This window comes from Suncus etruscus, chromosome 13 (genome assembly GCF_024139225.1).
Source record: "Suncus etruscus isolate mSunEtr1 chromosome 13, mSunEtr1.pri.cur, whole genome shotgun sequence".
Taxonomy (NCBI): domain Eukaryota; kingdom Metazoa; phylum Chordata; class Mammalia; order Eulipotyphla; family Soricidae; genus Suncus; species Suncus etruscus.
The window spans coordinates 72,482,623-72,501,229 of NC_064860.1; positions in this window are offsets into that span (position 1 = coordinate 72,482,623).

Genomic DNA, 18,607 nt, shown 5'->3' on the forward strand with positions numbered 1-18,607 from the left:
CAAACAAAAAACACGCCATGGTCTTGAAATAAGAAACATGGCGTAGCACATAACGAAAGAAAAGAAAGGAAGAGAAAGAAAAGAAAGAAAAAAAAAAAGAATAATTGGGGCCAACAATTTCAATAATCACATCCAAACTGAGGAATCGACCAAAATAGCTAGGTAAATAAAAATAATAATAACAATAATAAATGAAGGTAAGATATATATACATAACCAAGGTTTTGTGTTTTTTGTATTTTTTTTTCCCTCCTGCCCTGGCACAGTAAATATTGGGGTCATTCGAAAAGGAATTCACTTGCCCTATAAGATATGGGGTTTCTCCGTCCTTGGAGTATACTGTCATGGAATCAGCTCTAGTCTTTGCTCAGGATCATTACTCTCCAGGTTGTGGTTTTTTTTTTTTTTTTTTTTTTTGGTGTGTGGAAAGCTTCTGCTCTGTCCAGTGTGATACCGTCAGAGCTCTGTGTTTAGCAGTCCCAGTATCTGTACATATCCTGAGGTGGGACTTATGGTGAAGTCAGTCTTTGTGAATCTGGAGGTTCTGTTACCTCAGTGCCATTTTAATCCATCTTCTGTGGTTGGTGATCTTGGTCTTTGCGCTGAACCTAGGAAGGCATCTAGGATAGCGTCTTTCTTTGTTCTTCCAGAAGCCCCTTTCCGTTACAATTGTCTCTGCCGGACCTTTGGGACTGGGGATCATGCTTATTGTGCAGGTCTTAGTTCAAACCCTAGACTAGGGCTTTTTTATTGGTCCCAAGATGTATACAGTCTGGTCGTGGTTCTAGTATCCAGTCATCTGTAAATCACGATCTTGGCTTTTGGACCTACCAAAGGGTGCCACATCTTCTGGTTTTGTCTTGTCGTTAGCTGGTGAGGTAGGCTAAACTGCTCTAAGGTCAAGTTGTTCACATTTTCCTCATTGTCGAGATATCATGTTAGAGCTGGCCCTTGTTGTTGACCCTGCAGTAATAAGGCTGTCCCAGATGGAGATTGTTTCTTACAGCTGTTGTGAGGAGCTGTGCCGTTTCTATGTCTGGGATCCAGGGTTCAAGGCTGGTTGAATGGTATCTAATCACCTGAGGTCTAAGTTGATTCCACATGACATATTTTCAAGGTAGGAGATAACCCTGTATTGTAAACAACTATGAGTTCCTATCTCTAGTAGATAAGAGCTCTTTTTTTTTTTTTTTTACTATGTAAGATTTCCCCTTTATTTAGTGTGCCTTTGCAGGGGGAAGTGGTGCTCCATTATATGTCGGAGTATTTGGGGTGGACAGAGTGAGTAACAGAGATAGGTCACATACCCAAAGACGATTAAAAAAAAAAAAAAAAAGGAAATAAAAGTGTATGTGCCCACAAATGTATATGTAAGGCAAACATTTAAATAAATAAGTTAATTAAAAAAATATAAAAAAATTAAAATGAGTTAGCGAAGTTTTTAAAGGACCAATGTGGTGCAAAAGACTACATTGCATTTGGGAGAGAACAGGTAAAGAGTTGGTGTATTACAGGTCTTATGCCTATGTTGGAAGTACAGTTTTCCCATTGTCTTTTGGATTTTTCTTGTGGTGTGTGGGTTCCCAGGCATCTTCCAATCACACCCCCTGCCCCCCTTCAGATTGGTAAAAATTTGCAGCTGGGAGGTCTTGGAAGAGTTCTTGCATTGGGGATACTATTGGACCTAAGTCCGGTTTCAAGAAACAGTCCATGTTAGGGGGAGTTGGTAGGGAGGGTCTCGCAGCATGTGTCCACAGGGGAGTTGGCTGTCTTTTCTTGCAGGAGACGATGTGTGGGTTCGGTTGGGTGTCCCCTCGCCTGGGTGCTGGGTACTGGTTCATTGGGTAGGAGGTCGATCTTGATGCCTAAAAGATTAAGGACTGAGGGTGGAGAGTTTTAATATGGTGGGAGATCTGGATGGGATTGAGGGGTGAAGGGATAGTTGGATTTCCGGGGGGGAGAAAGGGGAAGGTATATGGGAGGGGTATGAAGGAAGAGAAAAGAGAAAATACCGTAGAAAGGGAGAAGAGAAAGGGAAAAAAGTAAAGAGAAGAGTAGAAGAGAAAAAGAAAAGAGAAAAAAAAATAGAGAGAAGAAAGGAGAGAATAGCAAGGGAATGCTGGTTTGGTTGAATGTGTTCGATGACTAGAGCCTGTAGTTTAGGTCTGTACATCGCAGGTACTGCTTTGGTGGTCTGACTGGTCACGTGCTTCGATTCCTAAAAGAAGGTTTAACCTAGAGATAAAGTGAATGTTAAAGAGTTTTCTCGTGGCCGTCTCATAGTGCAAGCAAGGTATGGTATCTCGTGTGGTATCCCGAGTTGCCATCTTAGTTTGTCCGCCCTTTGTATCTAAGGGCGCCTGTGGAAAGAAAAGCTGAGAGGTTATTTTTAAAATATAGTAAGGTAAAGGGATTAAAACGTAGTGTTATGGTATGTTGCCATTGCATTACGTGATTTCCCGCGGTGTTCTATACTTGTGTTCCTGTTTACGATCTCTAAGGGATTATTGTGGGCCTTTGTTGTAGGAGTCTGGTTACATACCTGTTCTCTCCATGTTGCTGTTTCTGTTGTTGCTGTTTTCTTTGTGGTATAATGTGCAGTCAAGAGTTTGCATTGTTCCTTTTTCATGTATTTTGGACACTGCTCCCACGTATATGTTGACTATTACAGTGATCGGAGTTTCTACCCTGTTAAACCCTGTTATATGATTGTTAGGTATTAGTTGTGTATAAAATATATGTTCTAGGTGTTTCAGAATAGTGCTACCATTCTGTGTTTATCTTTTGTCTTCTGGCTTACTTCGTTTAACATAACATGATCTAGGTCCATCCACGTTGCTGCAAAGTCTGTGATTGTATCATTTCTAACTGCCATGTAATATTCCATTGTGTATATGTACCACATCTTAATGATCCATTCATCCGTTGTTGGACACCTAGGTTGGTTCCAAGATTTGGCTATTATACTGAGTGCTGCGATAAATAGTGGGGTGCATATGTATTTTGGAATGAATGTCCTTCCATCTTGTGGGTATATGCCTAGGAGGGCAATTGCTGGGTCAAATGGCAGCTCAATTCTGAGTTCTTTGAGCACTCTCCAGACTTTCCTCCATAGGTGTTGGACTAGGGGACATTCCCACCAGCAGTGGATGAGAGTTCCTTTCATACCGCATCCCCGCCAACAAAGGTTGTTTCCATTATTTTTGATGTGGGCCATCCTCACTGGTGTAAGGTGGTATCTCATTGTTGTCTTGATTTGGATCTCCCTGATGATGAGTGAAGGTGAGCATGTTTTCATGTGTTTGTTGGCCATCCTTCTGTCTTCCTCAGAGAAGTGTCTATTCATTTCATCTCCCCATTTTTTTATAGCTTTGTTTGCTTTTGGGGGGCTCAGCTTTCTGAGTGCTTTGTATGTTCTAGATATCAGCCCTTTATCTGATATGTCGAGTGAAAAGATTTTTTCCCATTCTGTTAGCTGTCTTCTTGTGTTAAGCAGGGTTTCTTTTGCCATGCAGAAGCTTTTTAGTTTGATGTAGTCCCATTTGTTTATATTTGATGCTAACGTTCTTGCCATTGGTGCTCCATTCTCAAAGACCTTTTTGATATATAGGTCTTTGAGTGTTCTGCCTATTTTATTCTCAATAAACTTTATGGATTCGGGTCTGATTTCAAGGTCTTTGATCCACTTTGAGTTGATTTTTGTATAAGGAGTAAGGTATGGGTTGATTTTCACTTTCGTACATGTGGTTTTCCAGTTGTACCAACACCATTTGTTGAATAGGCTTTCTTTGTTCCATTTCAGATTCTTGCCTCTTTTATCAAATATTAGTTGGCTATATACCTGGGGGTTTATGTCTGGGAATTCTGTTCTGACCCACTGGTCTGATGTCCTGTCTCTGTTCCAGTACCATGCTGTTTTGATTACTATGGCTTTATAGTATAGTTTCAAGTTAGGTAAGGAGATGCCTCCCAGCTTCTTGTTTTTCAGTATTTGTTTGGCTATCCTGGGTCTTTTGTGGTTCCAGATGAATTTTGTGAATGCTTGTTCTAATTCTTTAAAGAATTGTGTCTGGATTTGGATAGGGATTGCATTAAATCTATATAGGAGTTTGGGTAGGATAGTCATTTTGATTATGTCAATTCTACCTATCCATGAGCATGGGATGTTCTTCCATTTCTTTAGATCATCTTCAATTTCTTTCTGGAGTGTTTTGAAGTTTCCCTGGTATAGGTCTTTCACTTCTCTTGTAAGGTTGATTCCTAGATACTTGATATTTTTTGATACTATCTTAAATGGAATTGTATTTTTAATCTCTCTCTCCTCAACTTCATTGTTTGTATATAGAAACGCTACTGTCTTTTGTGTATTGACTTTGTAACCAGCCACTTTGCTGTATTGGTTAATTGTTTCTAGGAGTTTTACTGTGGACTCTTTAGGTTTTTCGATGTATATCATCATATCGTCGGCAAAGAGAGATAGCTTGTGTTCCTCTTTCCCAATTTGAATTCCTTTGATTTCCTTCTCTTGTCGGATTGCTATTGCTAGGACTTCTAAGGTTATATTGAATAAGAGTGGAGAGAGTGGACAGCCTTGCCTAGTTCCTGATCTTAGTGGGAATGCTTCTAGTTTCTCACCATTGAGTATAATGTTGGCTGTAGGCTTTTCATAGATAGCTGTAACTATCTTGAGGAAGGTTCCTTCTAACCCTATTTTGCTGAGTGTCTTTAACATGAAAGGATGTTGGATTTTGTCAAATGCCTTCTCTGCATCGATTGATATGATCATGTGGTTTTTGTCTTTCATGTTGTTGATGTGGTGTATAATGTTGATTGATTTGCGTATGTTGAACCAACCTTGCATTCCTGGGATGAATCCCACTTGATCGTGATGTATGATCTTTTTGATGAAGTGCTGGATTCGGTTTGCTAATATTTTATTGAGTATCTTTGCATCTATGTTCATTAGTGAGATTGGTCTATAGTTTTCTTTTTTGGTAGTGTCTTTGCCTTCTTTGGGAATGAGTGTGATATTAGCCTCATAAAAGGAGTTGGGGAGGATTCCTGTTTTTTCTATGGTTTGGAAGAGCCTATGGAAAAGTGGTAGTAACTCTTCTTGAAATGTTTGATAGAATTCACCTGTAAATCCATCTGGGCCTGGGCTTTTGTTCTTAGGGAGTTTTTTAATTACATCTTCAATTTCCTCTGAGGTGATTGGTCTGTTTAGGATTTCTAGATCTTCCTTTTCCAGTCTTGGAAGAGGGTGTTTTTCCAAGAATCTATCGATTTCTACTGGGTTCTCTAGCCTAGTTGAGTATAGTTGTTCATAATATGATCTCATGATATGTTGTATTTCTTGGGGTTCTGTTGTAATCTCTCCCCTTTCATTTGTGATCCTATTGATTTGGGTGTTTTCTCTCTTTTTTTTGGTGAGTTTTGCCAGTGGTTTGTCTATCTTGTTTATTTTTTCGAAAAACCAACTCCTGGTCTCATTGATTTTTTGTATTGTTTTCTTGGTTTCTATGTTGTTTATTTCTGCTCTGGTTTTTATTATTTCTTGCCTTCTGGATGTGGTTGGACTTCTCTGTTGCTGATGTTCCAATTCTTTGAGGTGATCTTTTAAACTGTTGGTTTTGTTATTTTCCTGATTCTTGACATAGGCCTGAATTGCTATGAGTTTCCCCCTAATTACTGCTTTTGCTGTGTCCCATAAATTTTGGCATGTTGTCTCTTCATTGTCATTTGTCTCAAGGAATCTTTTTATTTCTTCCTTGAGTTGTTCTTTGATCCAGCTGTTGTTGAGCAGCATGTTGTTTAATCTCCAGGTATTAGTTTTTCTCCATTGCTTCTTCTTGACCTCAATTTTGAGCTCTGTGGCATAGTGATCTGAGAGGGTACTTCTAATGATCCTTACCTTTGTGGTCTTATATAGGTTGGCTTTGTATCCTAATATATGGTCTATTCTGGAGAAGGTTCCATGTGGGCTTGAGAAGAATGTGTATTCTGCTTTCTGGGGGTGGAGGGCTCTATATAAGTCTATTAGCCCTAAATCTTCTAATTTTTCATTCAGAGCTCTTATTTCTTTGCTATTTTTCTGTTTGGTGGATCTGTCCAGTGGTGATAGTGGAGTATTGAGGTCCCCTGCTATTATCACATTTCCCTTCATGTGTTTCTCCAGGTTTGCCAGTAGTTGCCTCACATATTTTGCTGGCTCTACATTAGGTGCATAGATATTGACCAGGGTTAGTGTTTCTTGATCTAATGTTCCCCTGATCAGTAAGTAGTGACCCTCTTTGTCTCTGATCACTTTCTTGAGGTTGAATGCAATTTGGTCTGATATAAGAATTGCTGTCCCTGCTCTTTTTTGTTTTCCATTGGCCTGAATAATCACTTTCCATCTTTTTATTCTAAGCCTGTGCTTATCCTGCATCTGTAGGTGTGTTTCTTGCAGACAGCAGAAGTCCGGTTTATTTTTCCTAATCCAGTTCTCTACTATGTGTCTTTTAATTGGAGAGTTTAGTCCGTTAACATTTAGGGAGATTATTGAGAGAGAGGATTGTTGTGTAGTTGTGTTGTGTAGGGTGGTTTTTGTTACAATCGGGGGTTTGGATTGTGTAATTCGTCTTTGAGTAAGTCGTTTAGGATCGGTTTTGTTTGCACAAATAGTTCAAATTCGTTCTTGTTTGAGAATGTTTTTAGTCTATCCTCCCATATAAATGTAAGTTTTGCTGGGTATTGGACCCTAGGTTGGAAATTTCTTTCATTCAGTCGTTTAAATATGTCATTCCATTGTCTTCTTGCTTGAATTATTTCAAATGGGAGATCTGGTTTGATTCTTATGTCCCTACCTTGGTACTTGAGGTTTCTTTTCTTCCTTATTGCTTTAAGGAGTTCTTCTTTCTCTTTGTTTTTTGCCAATTGGATTACCATGTGTCTTGGTGTTTGTTTATTGGGGTCTATCTTATTGGGAACTCTTTTTATTTCCTGTATTGGCATTGCAGTATCCTTCCAGAGGGTGGGGAAGTTCTCCGCTATTATCTCTCTGACTACTTGTTCTTCCCCTTTCCCTACTTCCTCCCCTTCTGGTATACCCACAATTCTTAGGTTGTTTCTTTTGTCCTTTTTCATTAGATACTGGACCTTTCCTTCCAGTGCTTTGCCTTTTATTTCTTTGTTGGTTTCTTGATCATTTTTTGTTTGCAGTTTTCCTTCGAGTTCTTCAATGTGTTTCTCCAATTCTGTGTTTCTGCTTGTAAGGCTTGTTACTTTGTCTGTTAATTCCTTCACTTCTTTTTGTATGGAATCTCTCATGTTCTTTAACATTTCTTCTTTAATTTGGCTGATTTGTTCATCCATAGATTTCTTATACTCGATAGCTAGGGTTTCTCTAATTCCTTTTATTAATTCTTGCATTTCCTTCCTCATGGCTGCTTTTAGGTCTTCATCGCGTGTATCTGTGTATTTTGGTGGACTTGGAAGCTTGCAAGAGTTTGTCACCATATCTCCAGATATTAGTGATTTCCTTGATTTACGCATATTTCTTTGTATTTAATGGTGTGTTTTAGAGTGCTGTGCTTCTAATTTTCACCTGTTTTGATCCCCTGTGGTGTGGGAGTTGGTTCCCTCCCTGAGGGTGGTTCTAGAGGGACTTTTGGGTGAACTCGCTGAGGTTTTGATCCTCCTGTACTCTTTATGTGGCCTGGTTAGTTGTTTTCCTCTTTTGTTGGCAGCTAGTACTGGCCCTTTCCTGACCACAGTGGTGGGGGGCACTGTTTCTCCTCTCCTTTTTCTCCTCTCCTCTACTAGTTGGAAGTCAGTCTTCCTCTTTATTCCTGTCAGCAGGTGTAGTTCCACTTCTGGCCACACTGGTTGCGGGCGCTGTTGAGCCTGACTCTCTGTTCCCTCCCTTATCTGGGGGTCAATGAAGCTCTGCTCCTCCGAGTTACCGCGGAAGAAATTCCCCCAGTCAAGCCCTCCCGGTAGCTGCTCTCAGCCCTAGGGGGGGTCTCAGGTCCACTCTGGGGCTCGGGGCTAGGTTGCTCTAGGTTACCTAAAGGTCCAGGGGGCAGGCCCAAGCTCACCTAGTCTATTCGTCCCACCTGTCCCAGCTGGGCAGGTGACTCCGGCCCACTAGGTACTAGGGAATGTCCTCCCCAGTCTACGCTCGGGTCAGGTGGGATGAACTCTGGGGCCTGGAAGTTGAGGCAACGGGTGGTGTGGTCTCTGTGCCAACAAGCTGGCCTCTGCAGTCTATGGGGGGGGGGGGGTCGCGCGCAGGGTGGCTGGCGGCTGCGGGTCGTCCACCTGTGAGCGCCCTAGGAGAGTGCACTCACCCTGGACGCCTGGGGTCCCTACTCCCCGGTTGGCGCGGCTGGCCTCTGCAGTCTATGAGGGGGGGGTCGCGCGCAGGGTGGCTGGCGGCTGCGGGTCGTCCACGTGTGAGCGCCCTAAAACAGTGCACTCACCATGGACGCCGGGGTTCCCTACTCCCCGTTGGCGCGGCTGGCCTCTGCAGTTTATGAGGGGGGGGTCGCGCGCAGGGTGGCTGGCGGCTGCGGCTAGAAAGGTTTTATAGTTGGTTGAATCATTGAAACTACCATCTTCATTCACTATGCGTTGTGGGATTCTGCATTGTCTTCCCATTGTGACCTTTGTGGTGGGTAGTGATTTTTAATTTGTTGTGATGGGACTCCTTGCTTTATCCCTTGAGCAGACAGGTATGAGTACCTGGCAGCTCAAGGTCCTACTACATAGAGTTAGGACTTAGGTGTAAGGGCTGCACTCCCAGATGGTCCACTGGTAATGGCAGTTCCAGACCGTGGCCCTACCCCACTTTAGAAGCCTAGTGGAATAACTACCAGTATGGTTTAATGGTGCCCTCCATTTGTAGCCTGACTCTTGCTCCTTTCCTCAGTACTGATGTGTGCAATTCGAGCTTGGCCATGCTAATAGATTTTTGCCACTTTCCACAATTCCCAACTCTTCTGCAGGACAATCAGGTCACCACTCACTCTGTCTTTGCAATACCACAGACACAGTTGCTGCTGCCAGCTCAGCCTCTGTTCTCCAGGAAAGCTTCACTTACATCATTTTTTCCAGCAACCTTTCTATTCAGTCTAATGATCTGCCTTTGCTTCTTAAGGTGTTTGGAACCATTTGTGCTTGAGGATTATGGAAATTTCACAGGGGTCCCTGAACTGAGTTACTCTAGGCATCTTCAGTCTCTTCTGTACTGCTGCAGCTGTATCTCTACAAATTTTTAAATCCTAGAATGTTCTTATTATAAAACCAAATTAGGTGGTGATGTCCAACTGTTAATACATTGTCAAATACTATTACCCTAGAATACCTCTCTTTGAACTATGTATTCAGAAGGTATTCAAGCCACAAGTAATGACAGGCCAGGAAACTCTATTAGGAAAATATGCAGCAAGCTATATTTTTAAAAATTTACAAGAAAATAAAGACATTCTCCAAAGCAGTTGAATTATTTCCAAACTAAAGTATCCTAGCAATTTGCTTAAAGGGCATGCCTACAATATGCGACAGAACTCAATACTGGTCACTCTGAAACTGTTTTCTATTTATGAGAATAACAAATCAGTGTCAAAAGTGCAGCCACTGGAAAAAAAAACGATGAAAGTAAATATTTCTATGGAATTCAAAATATAAGTGGTTCGCTTTGATATGTGAAGCAACAATATTTTAATGATTTCTTTATTTAAATACCTCTGTAACAAAATTGTTCATGATTAAGTTTCTGTCATAGAATGTAGATCAAACTTACTAGTGCACTTTTACAGCCAATAATGTCCCCAGTATTCCTCCCACCCCATCCCTCACATTTACTTCTCTCTCTCTCTTTCTCTCTCTCTCCCCTCTCTCTCACTTTTACTGTCTCTCCTCTCTCTCTCTCTCACTCTCACTCTCTCTTTACTTTTTGACACTGTCATTTGAAGTATTTCTAATTAATGGGTCGCCTTTTAGTACTGAGTTCATCTCCAGAGTGATCATTTTCTACTATCATTGTCATAACAGAACCATTTCTGCCCTAACTTCACTCATTCTTCTTTGTGGCAAGCTTCCTACAGTGAACTGGTCCTTTTGATCCTCATCTCTATTGTCTCTGGATATCATCCCCATACTGTCTTTTGTTTTCCTTATATTCCACAAATGAGTAAGATTAGTCTATGTTTATCCCTCTCTTTCTGACTCATTTTACTCAATATATTAATCTCAATGTTCATCCATATATAAGCAAAATTTATTACTTCATTTTGTATAATATTTGCATAGTATTCCACTGTGTAAATGTACCATAGTTTCTTTAGCCACTCTTCTGTTGTTGGGCACTTGGGCTATTTTCAGGTTCTAGCTATTGTAAATAGTATTGTAATGAACACAGGAATGTAAAGGCTTTTCAGCGTGGTGTTTTTCTGTTCCTAAGGTATATTACTAAGATTGATATTGCTGGATCATATAGGAGCTCAATTTCTAGTTCTTTGAGAAAATCCATATTGTTTTCCAAAAAGGCTGAAAGTGTACAATCCTAGCAGCAGTGAATGAAAGTTTCATTCTCCCATGTGGATGAAGCAACAATCTTGAAAGATTGCAATTCAGAGAACGGGAGTGCAGTCTTTGCATGCAGAAAAACAATGGTTGGGTTCTCAGGACCAGTTGCCTCTACATGAATCTGATATTTTTACTTTACTTTTTTATTTTTTAATATCTTTATTTAATCACCATGATTACAAACATGTTTGTAGTTGGTTTTCAGTCATCAAAATGAACAGCTCTCTTCACCAATGCAACCTTCCCACGACCAATGTCCCCTATCTTGCTCCTCCCTCACTCCTTGCCTATATTTGAGACAGGCATTCTATTTCTCTCACTCACTACCATATGGTTCTTATATAATGTTATATACACTGACAAAAGTAGTAAAAAGAAATACAAAATAATTCAATAAAACAAAAGAATTAAATAAAATAGAATGGAAAAATAATTGTTTATCAAAATGTGGGAAATGTGTTTGATATATTTTCTTTTAATATAGACACTCATTATTAGACAATATAAGACACTCAATAATAATGCAACCAATATGTCCTGAGAAACATCTGCAGAATTCACAACTAGTGCCTATAAAAAAGTCTACAATATGACTACCTCAGACATCCCTTACCAGTAAATGACTGACTTATGCTCTAGACTAGAAAAAGTTTATGTGATTTATTTTATTATTATTTTATGTCTTGAAGAAAAAATATACCTAAAAACTTGACTGCATATAAAGCATTTTTGATCAAAACTTAGTGACAAAGATTAGCATCTGCTTGAGACACATTTTGAGAGTAATCTCATGGTTCAGTGACCAAGGGCAAATGAAAAGATATACTATGTGACCTATACACTTTGCAACTTGCATGATATTAAAACATATAAACAACAAAGAACTAAGCTTTTAAATTTTTTTCAAAGTGCTTCCAAGCTATATAACATCCAAGAATTTTGAGAAAGATGTTTCCTAACTGCTAATCTTTAAAGGAAGGCCACATATGTAGGAAAGCAAGGCTGCTTTGAAGCAAAATGGAGTACAATGTTTATTTCCAACAAAAATTGCTAATTTAAGTCACAAGGAATCTTGATTATATAAGCCTAGAATTTTGTAAGGTCTACTACGAATACAATTGCAATTACTGATGATTATGTTCTATTAGTGATAGCAATGAAAGTACAAAGTAGTAATTATTCAGATGATGAATTACCTCAATGAGTAGATTTAAGTGAGGCCATGAAACTTTCTATTTCTATTTATTTTGCTATAGTGGAAAACTGCAGTATGTATGTGTTCCAATAAAATCTATATTGGAGACTTAATAAGAATAACACAAAGTAAAGAATATAATAATAATAATAATAACCAATGACACACTAGATATAAAGACTAGAATTAAACTTTCATAATAATAGATGAGTAGGAAGTTATTTTCAATAAGCTGTCATGTACCTGAAATATAATAAAGAAACTAATATTCCTATGAAAAATTTATATTATTATTCAGCAATGAAATATTAGTTTGGGTTAAAAATTTTATGAAATTTCCTTTAATATTATTTGTGAAAATAAAATTAATTTTATAGTTTCTTAGTTATGTCTTATTTTTTTGTGGCCATATCCAGCAGAGTTCATGTATTAGCCCTGATTTTGTGCTTACGAATCACTCTTGGGACTTGGGGGACCATATGAAGTGCTGTAGTTCTAACTGGGTTGGCTGTGTGAGACAAACACCATACCCACTGCACTCTGTCTATTTGGACCAGCATTTTGATGCTTTTTTTTTTTCAAATAATTCCCTTATGTGTTTAAGTTGATTTACCATGACTATCTTACTTTAAAAATAAAATGTAAAACCTTAGGCCAGAGTGATAGCTCAGCGGAAAGGCATTTGCCTTGCATGTGGCTGACATGCAAAAGATGAACCCATAAAATATGTTTTATATATAATTAATAATTTTTGTTTTTTGGGTTTGGGACCATACCCAGAGCTGCTCAGTGCTTACCCCTACACACACACACACACACACACACACACACACACACACACACACACAAACACACACAACATTATAAATGGAATCTGAGGAGGGAAATATATATATAAAGAAAGTAGAGAAAAAAGATATGCAAATTGAGTTCCTAGAAGGAATTGTGGGTAATTGTGGGTAATAAAGATTAATTGAAGGTAAAAGGGCATCAATCTCAGAAATGGAGCAATGGAAGCAGAATAGGGAAGAGAAAAAAAATAAAAAGCAGTTCAAGAAGTATTTTTGTTTTGTTTTGTTTTGGTTTGGTTTGGTTTGGTTTTGGGTCACACCAGGCAGCGCTCAGGAGTTACTCCTGGCTCTGTATTCAGATATGCAACTGGCAGGCTCAGTGATCCTATGGGAATGAACCCAGGTCCATTCTGAATAAGCTGCGTGCAAGGCAAATGCCCTACTGCTGTGCCATCACTCCAGCCCAAGAAGTTTTATTTTATTAGAGGTGAATTTCTTCTTCATAATTAGAAAATTCTGAAGCATGAGTTTTGACACAGTATTGATCTCCTTTTAAAGTACAATGTCACAGCAGTGTCAATCTGCCTTCAACTTCAGGTTCCCACTCCTTTGGAAAGGTTTCTTCAAGTAAGGGGAGAGATGAGACCCTGAGGGGTTAATACTTCACAGTAGGAGGATTTGTGTAACTAATGGAGTAAGGTGATATTGGTGAGGCACCAAAAATATTCATTTGCAAATCATTGAGATTTGGAAAACTGACATTTTTAAGGAGCAAGAGAAATAACAGGATTGTCCAGATAAAAGCACATAGATGTTAAACATATACCACACTTAAACTTTGAAAATAACTAAAGTTGGGAAGTCTGGTCTTCCCAATTAGAAGATGAGAATTGTCAAATAATGTATTTCTAAAATATCTGGAATACTGCCTAAAATTTTGAGATGTTCTTCAAATGGTAATTACTTCCCTGTGACACTAATTACTGAGGTTCAAGATTTTTATTCCTAAAAATGATCAAATCTTTTAGAGTGCTTCAGAATTTGCTCAGTTCTATACATATTATCATATTTAAAGATATCATATTCTAAGATCAGTAGCATATGAATTAGGCATTTTACTTTACAGATCAGCAAACTCAGAGTCATAGATTAAAATGGGAGATAAGCTATGCTATCTTTTGCTGGATTGCTTTCACTCCAAACATAGTAGCATGCAATAGCTTCCAATTTTCTACCTCCACAATTGAGGGTGATTAGAATTCAGGACATAGCTTACATAATTTCTCTGTTCAGGATTTTAAAGTCGGGGGAAGCCACTAAAAAGATCTCACATTAGTCTATGATCAAAATATGAATAAGGACCAACATCTCTTTGGTTTGACTCTGAAAAGTTTCACTTTAAAATTCTTAGAATGGTTGTTGATAGGATTTTATGTCTTTTAGGCTGTTGAATATAGTACTTCCCTTACTTGCAGCAAAGTGCCTGTCAATACACTTTGATGAAAAATACAATCTTCTACCAGAGAGAATAAACTGGGGGAAAAAATGGAGGTATCAATAAAATAAAGTGCTAGAGAGAGAGATTATGTCATGTGTAATCTAATCGATAAAAAGACAACTGTACATTTAATCACATCCTGGTCTTTAAAAGCAAATTATTGGTACAAACCATGATCAAATTGTAGGAGATTAGACATTCATGTGAATACCATGCTATTAAGATCATTGCAAGAAACATCAGCACTGTCTAACACAGAAAGCAAGAATTTTTTAATCCCTATATTAAATAAATTGTGCTAGTATTATGTAATTTTCACAATACTCTGGATAGTATTATTATTCTTTCTTTATGTACAGAAAGGACATTTTTGATGATGGAATTTTACAGCATCAGAGTATTTGCATAAACCTGAAACCAGAGGGCACTGAGACAAATGAAGTATAAATGATGCCACAAAAGTGGCATCTGAATCTATTAGGTTCTTTGTACTTTTTTTAAAAAATTTATTTATTTGGAGCCAGCGAGGTAGTGCTAGAGGTGAGGTGTCTGCCTTGCAAGCACTAGCCAAGGAAGGATCATAGTTTGATACCCTGGTGTCTCATATGGTCCCCCCAAGCCAGGGGCAATTTCTGAGCACTTAGCCAGGAGTAACCCCTGAGCATCAAACGGGTGTGACCCGAAAACTCCCCCCCCAAATTATTTATCTTTGCTTTGTGCTTTTTTTTATGAAGTTAGAATTCAAAAAAATATTTGAACAAATGAACTAGACAAAAAGCTAATAAAAGGGTTGCTGTCCCTTCTTTTCTCCTTCAATCTCATTGAAAGTCCAAAATACAATTTTTCAGACATGTGCACAAAATGAATAAAATAAGGACAATTTTGTTAATTGACAAATAATATTTTAATGATTTAGAATGTGATGGGGTATTTTTGCTTTCTAAGGAAGACAGAATTAAATTCTACTTTATATATCAATGCTTATAATTGCTATATTATTCAGGTTTATGCCACTCAGAGCTTATCAAATTTTAAATTACCATATAAATGTCCATAGTTAGACAATATAGGAGATATCCGGCAAAAGCCTCTAATCTTATTTTCAAAGTCAGATAAGAAACAATCAACACTTTAGAATGAAAGTGATACCCCTAATCTAGAGTGTGAGAACTTAACAATAATATCTAGCCTAATCACCATTAGCTATCACAATAATAATACTTGCAAAATAGAAACACTGGTTTAATTAATTGTAACATCTGCAGGGCAAGACAATACAGAATCTGATGTTTTATGGGGATATGAGAGCAGGCAGAACACATCCCATAATTCATTGAACAAATCTGTAATTCAACCTAAGATATGTGATAAAGAAAATGCAAATGCAATTCTAATTGTGAATTCCCTTTCTGTATCTATTTTCTGGTAATAAGTGAGTTTGTTCATCATTTCAAAGGCAGTCTTTTTATCACCTTACTTATCTAACCACAGGTGGCCAGGTAACATTTATTAACATCTAATAACTCAATAGAGAATAAATTAAAAGTTCCAAGTAAATTTTATATTTGACTTGAAGTTTGTATTTGTATCTTCTCAGGTCTGTTCTCAATCTTGGTTATATTGTTTGTACAAATAATACATCCTAGTAGATGAGACCAACTCAAAGTATTCAAATGATCATATTTATCTATTTTTGTTAAGTTTTTTACATGAAATCTTTTTTACATGAAATAAGTTTTTGTTAAGTTTTTTACATGAAATCTTGTATATAAATCAGTTATGAATAAAATGCATTTTTATAAATATCAAGTTAGCAATATTCACTAAAATTTTAGTGTCCCCACATGGAATAAAAGAGTCAATTAGTAAAAAATAAGGCCTTTAGAAAAACTTTGAAATTTCACATATTACTGTGAAGCATACCCATGGGAAAGTGGAGTTATATCGATTAACATTAATACTTTTGCATAAAAAGCAAATTATAATATTTAGCTCATACTTCATGAGTTTTTCTGTTGCTTGTAAAATCATTAATTATTCTGACATAATGGCAAATGAACATTTAAAAATGTTTAATCTCAGAAATAAATAAAAAATTAAAATTAAAATAATTAAAATTGAGTTTAACCAAAATAACATTGTAGTACTTAAACAATGCACAGAATAACTCTCTTGAACACATACTGTACCCTGTACACATGCGATCATACACATATTCACAGCAAAATAAGCCAAATGTGTATAGGACTGAAAAAAACCCTATATTTTTCCTATAGTAAAATGCAATTATTCTACTCAAGACCATTAATTTCTTGAGTGAACACTTACATTTTATTTTGAAAACTATAATTTTATCAGTGTAGATTTAAATATATAAAGTGTGTTTATATAACTATATTTATATATATCTATACTCCCTCTCTCTCTATAAATATAGATAAATATAGAAGGAAGGAAGGAAAGATGGAAGGAAGGACCCTACCCCATTTTAATAGCTCATGAACTTACATATATGTTAACTTTTATATTACTTATATACATAACATATATCTAGATCTATCTATCATCTATCTCTATATATAATATATATTTTCTATATAATTATATTATATATAATTAATATATTATTTTTTCATATATATTATGTAGAATATATATATATAGTGAGAGAGCAAGAGATAGAGAGAGAGAGAGATAAAGAGAGCCAGATCTGCCACCGAAACAGGAAAGGTTGGGGATAAACACTGTAATATTTGACATGATACATTGATGATCAGGTATTTCTATCACTCTTCTACTATCTTCTCTTGTCTGACTGTCCTCTTTTCTACCACTTGATCTCCCTGACCCTGCATCACTGTGCTTTCATCACCTGTTTATATCTTGTCCATAATTATAAACTTCTATCAGAAATCATCTCTAAATTATAATATGGAGATCTTTTTTGTATTTTCATCTTTGTAAATTTAGAAAGATATATCTTTTACAATCAAAAATAAACTTTATATTATAAAATGGAAGGGAAAGTCAAGAAACTCTTTAGATAACATATTATTTAATAAGTTACTCAACTCAAGTTCTTAATTAAGTTTAGTTATCACTCTTGCTTTTTTGGAAACCTTAAGAATGTAAGAAATTGTAATTAAAGAAATATATTTAAAGTGAATTTTTGAATATACAAGTCATTACTTACGATGTTAATCAAAATTATTTGAAAAGTAGATAAGAACCTAATGTGAAATGTAGGTGATATAATGCTATATTTTATTACCAGTTTGAACATCATCTATTTAAAGTGAATTAAAAAATCATCTTCTATATATTTGTGATAGTCTCACAAGACACTTAGGTGAGTATAACTATTGAAATTCTACAAAGTTTCAAAACATTGCTTCTAAGCTAATGTTAAAATTGTTTTATCAAAATTTGTGTACTTAGTCAAAAAGTCACATAAAATAGTAAAATTTTTGATTAAGTATATTACTTAGTTTTATCTACTACCTATGGATTTATCTACTACCGATGTGAGGTCAATATGTAATTCATTTAAATTATTTCCATATTTTAATTTCCTAACTTTGTAAATGTGTAGATATCCTATGTATGATAAAAACTTGGAGAAAAAAATAAAAAAAAAACTACTTTGGGGGGGTGGGGATAGAAAGAAAGCACAGCATGTAGGACATTTGCCTTGCATGAGGGCAACCTGGATAAGATCTTCATCTTCCCATATGGTCCCCTGAGCATCTTCAGGAGTGATTTCTGAGAACAGAGCCAGGAGTAACCCTGAGTGCTGCTGAGTGTGACCCACTCTCTCCACCAAATACTTTCATTTACATTCCCAATATATCTGACTTGAGATGGGTATAAGCCCTTGTTTTACATATCGAAGCTACCTCAAGTTTGAAAAACTCAGATTTCTTGCTGTTGAAATAATTGCTTCAGGTATAGGTTGGAATATTTGGGGTAAAAAGATTTACCTTCACTTGTAAGTTTTAGTTACAATATGACTCAAAAGGAGAAAACATCTTTTGTTGTTGTTATTGTTGTTGTTTTTCGATGTTGATGTTGACTGGTCTAATTGGTGGTGAATCTGCTCAGGAATAAATACTGACAAAAAATGTAAATGAAATGGCACCCTAATGGCCTGATACAGGTGGAAACTTGTGTTTTAAACTTTCTGAATTCTATTTTATATACTACTGTACTAACACTGAAGTAGACTTAAGCTCTGTATTGTCGTTAATTCCAAACAAGTGCCACAAGGTCACAAAAGTGTGACGACTTGACCTATTTAATAGTTTAACTCTATCCTAGAGCAAATAGGAGTTTAACTTTATGTTAGTATATATGCCATTGATTAGTCAAACTCTGTTCTAGAGCTTCTTCCAATTGATGAGATTAAAAAATAAACCAGGTGATGGGGCCGGAGAGATAGCATGAAGGTAGGGCGTTTGCCTTGCATGCAGAAGGACGGTATTTCGAATTCCAGCATCCCATATGGTCCCCTGAGCCTGCCTGGAGAAATTTCTGAGCGTAGAGTCAGGAGTAACT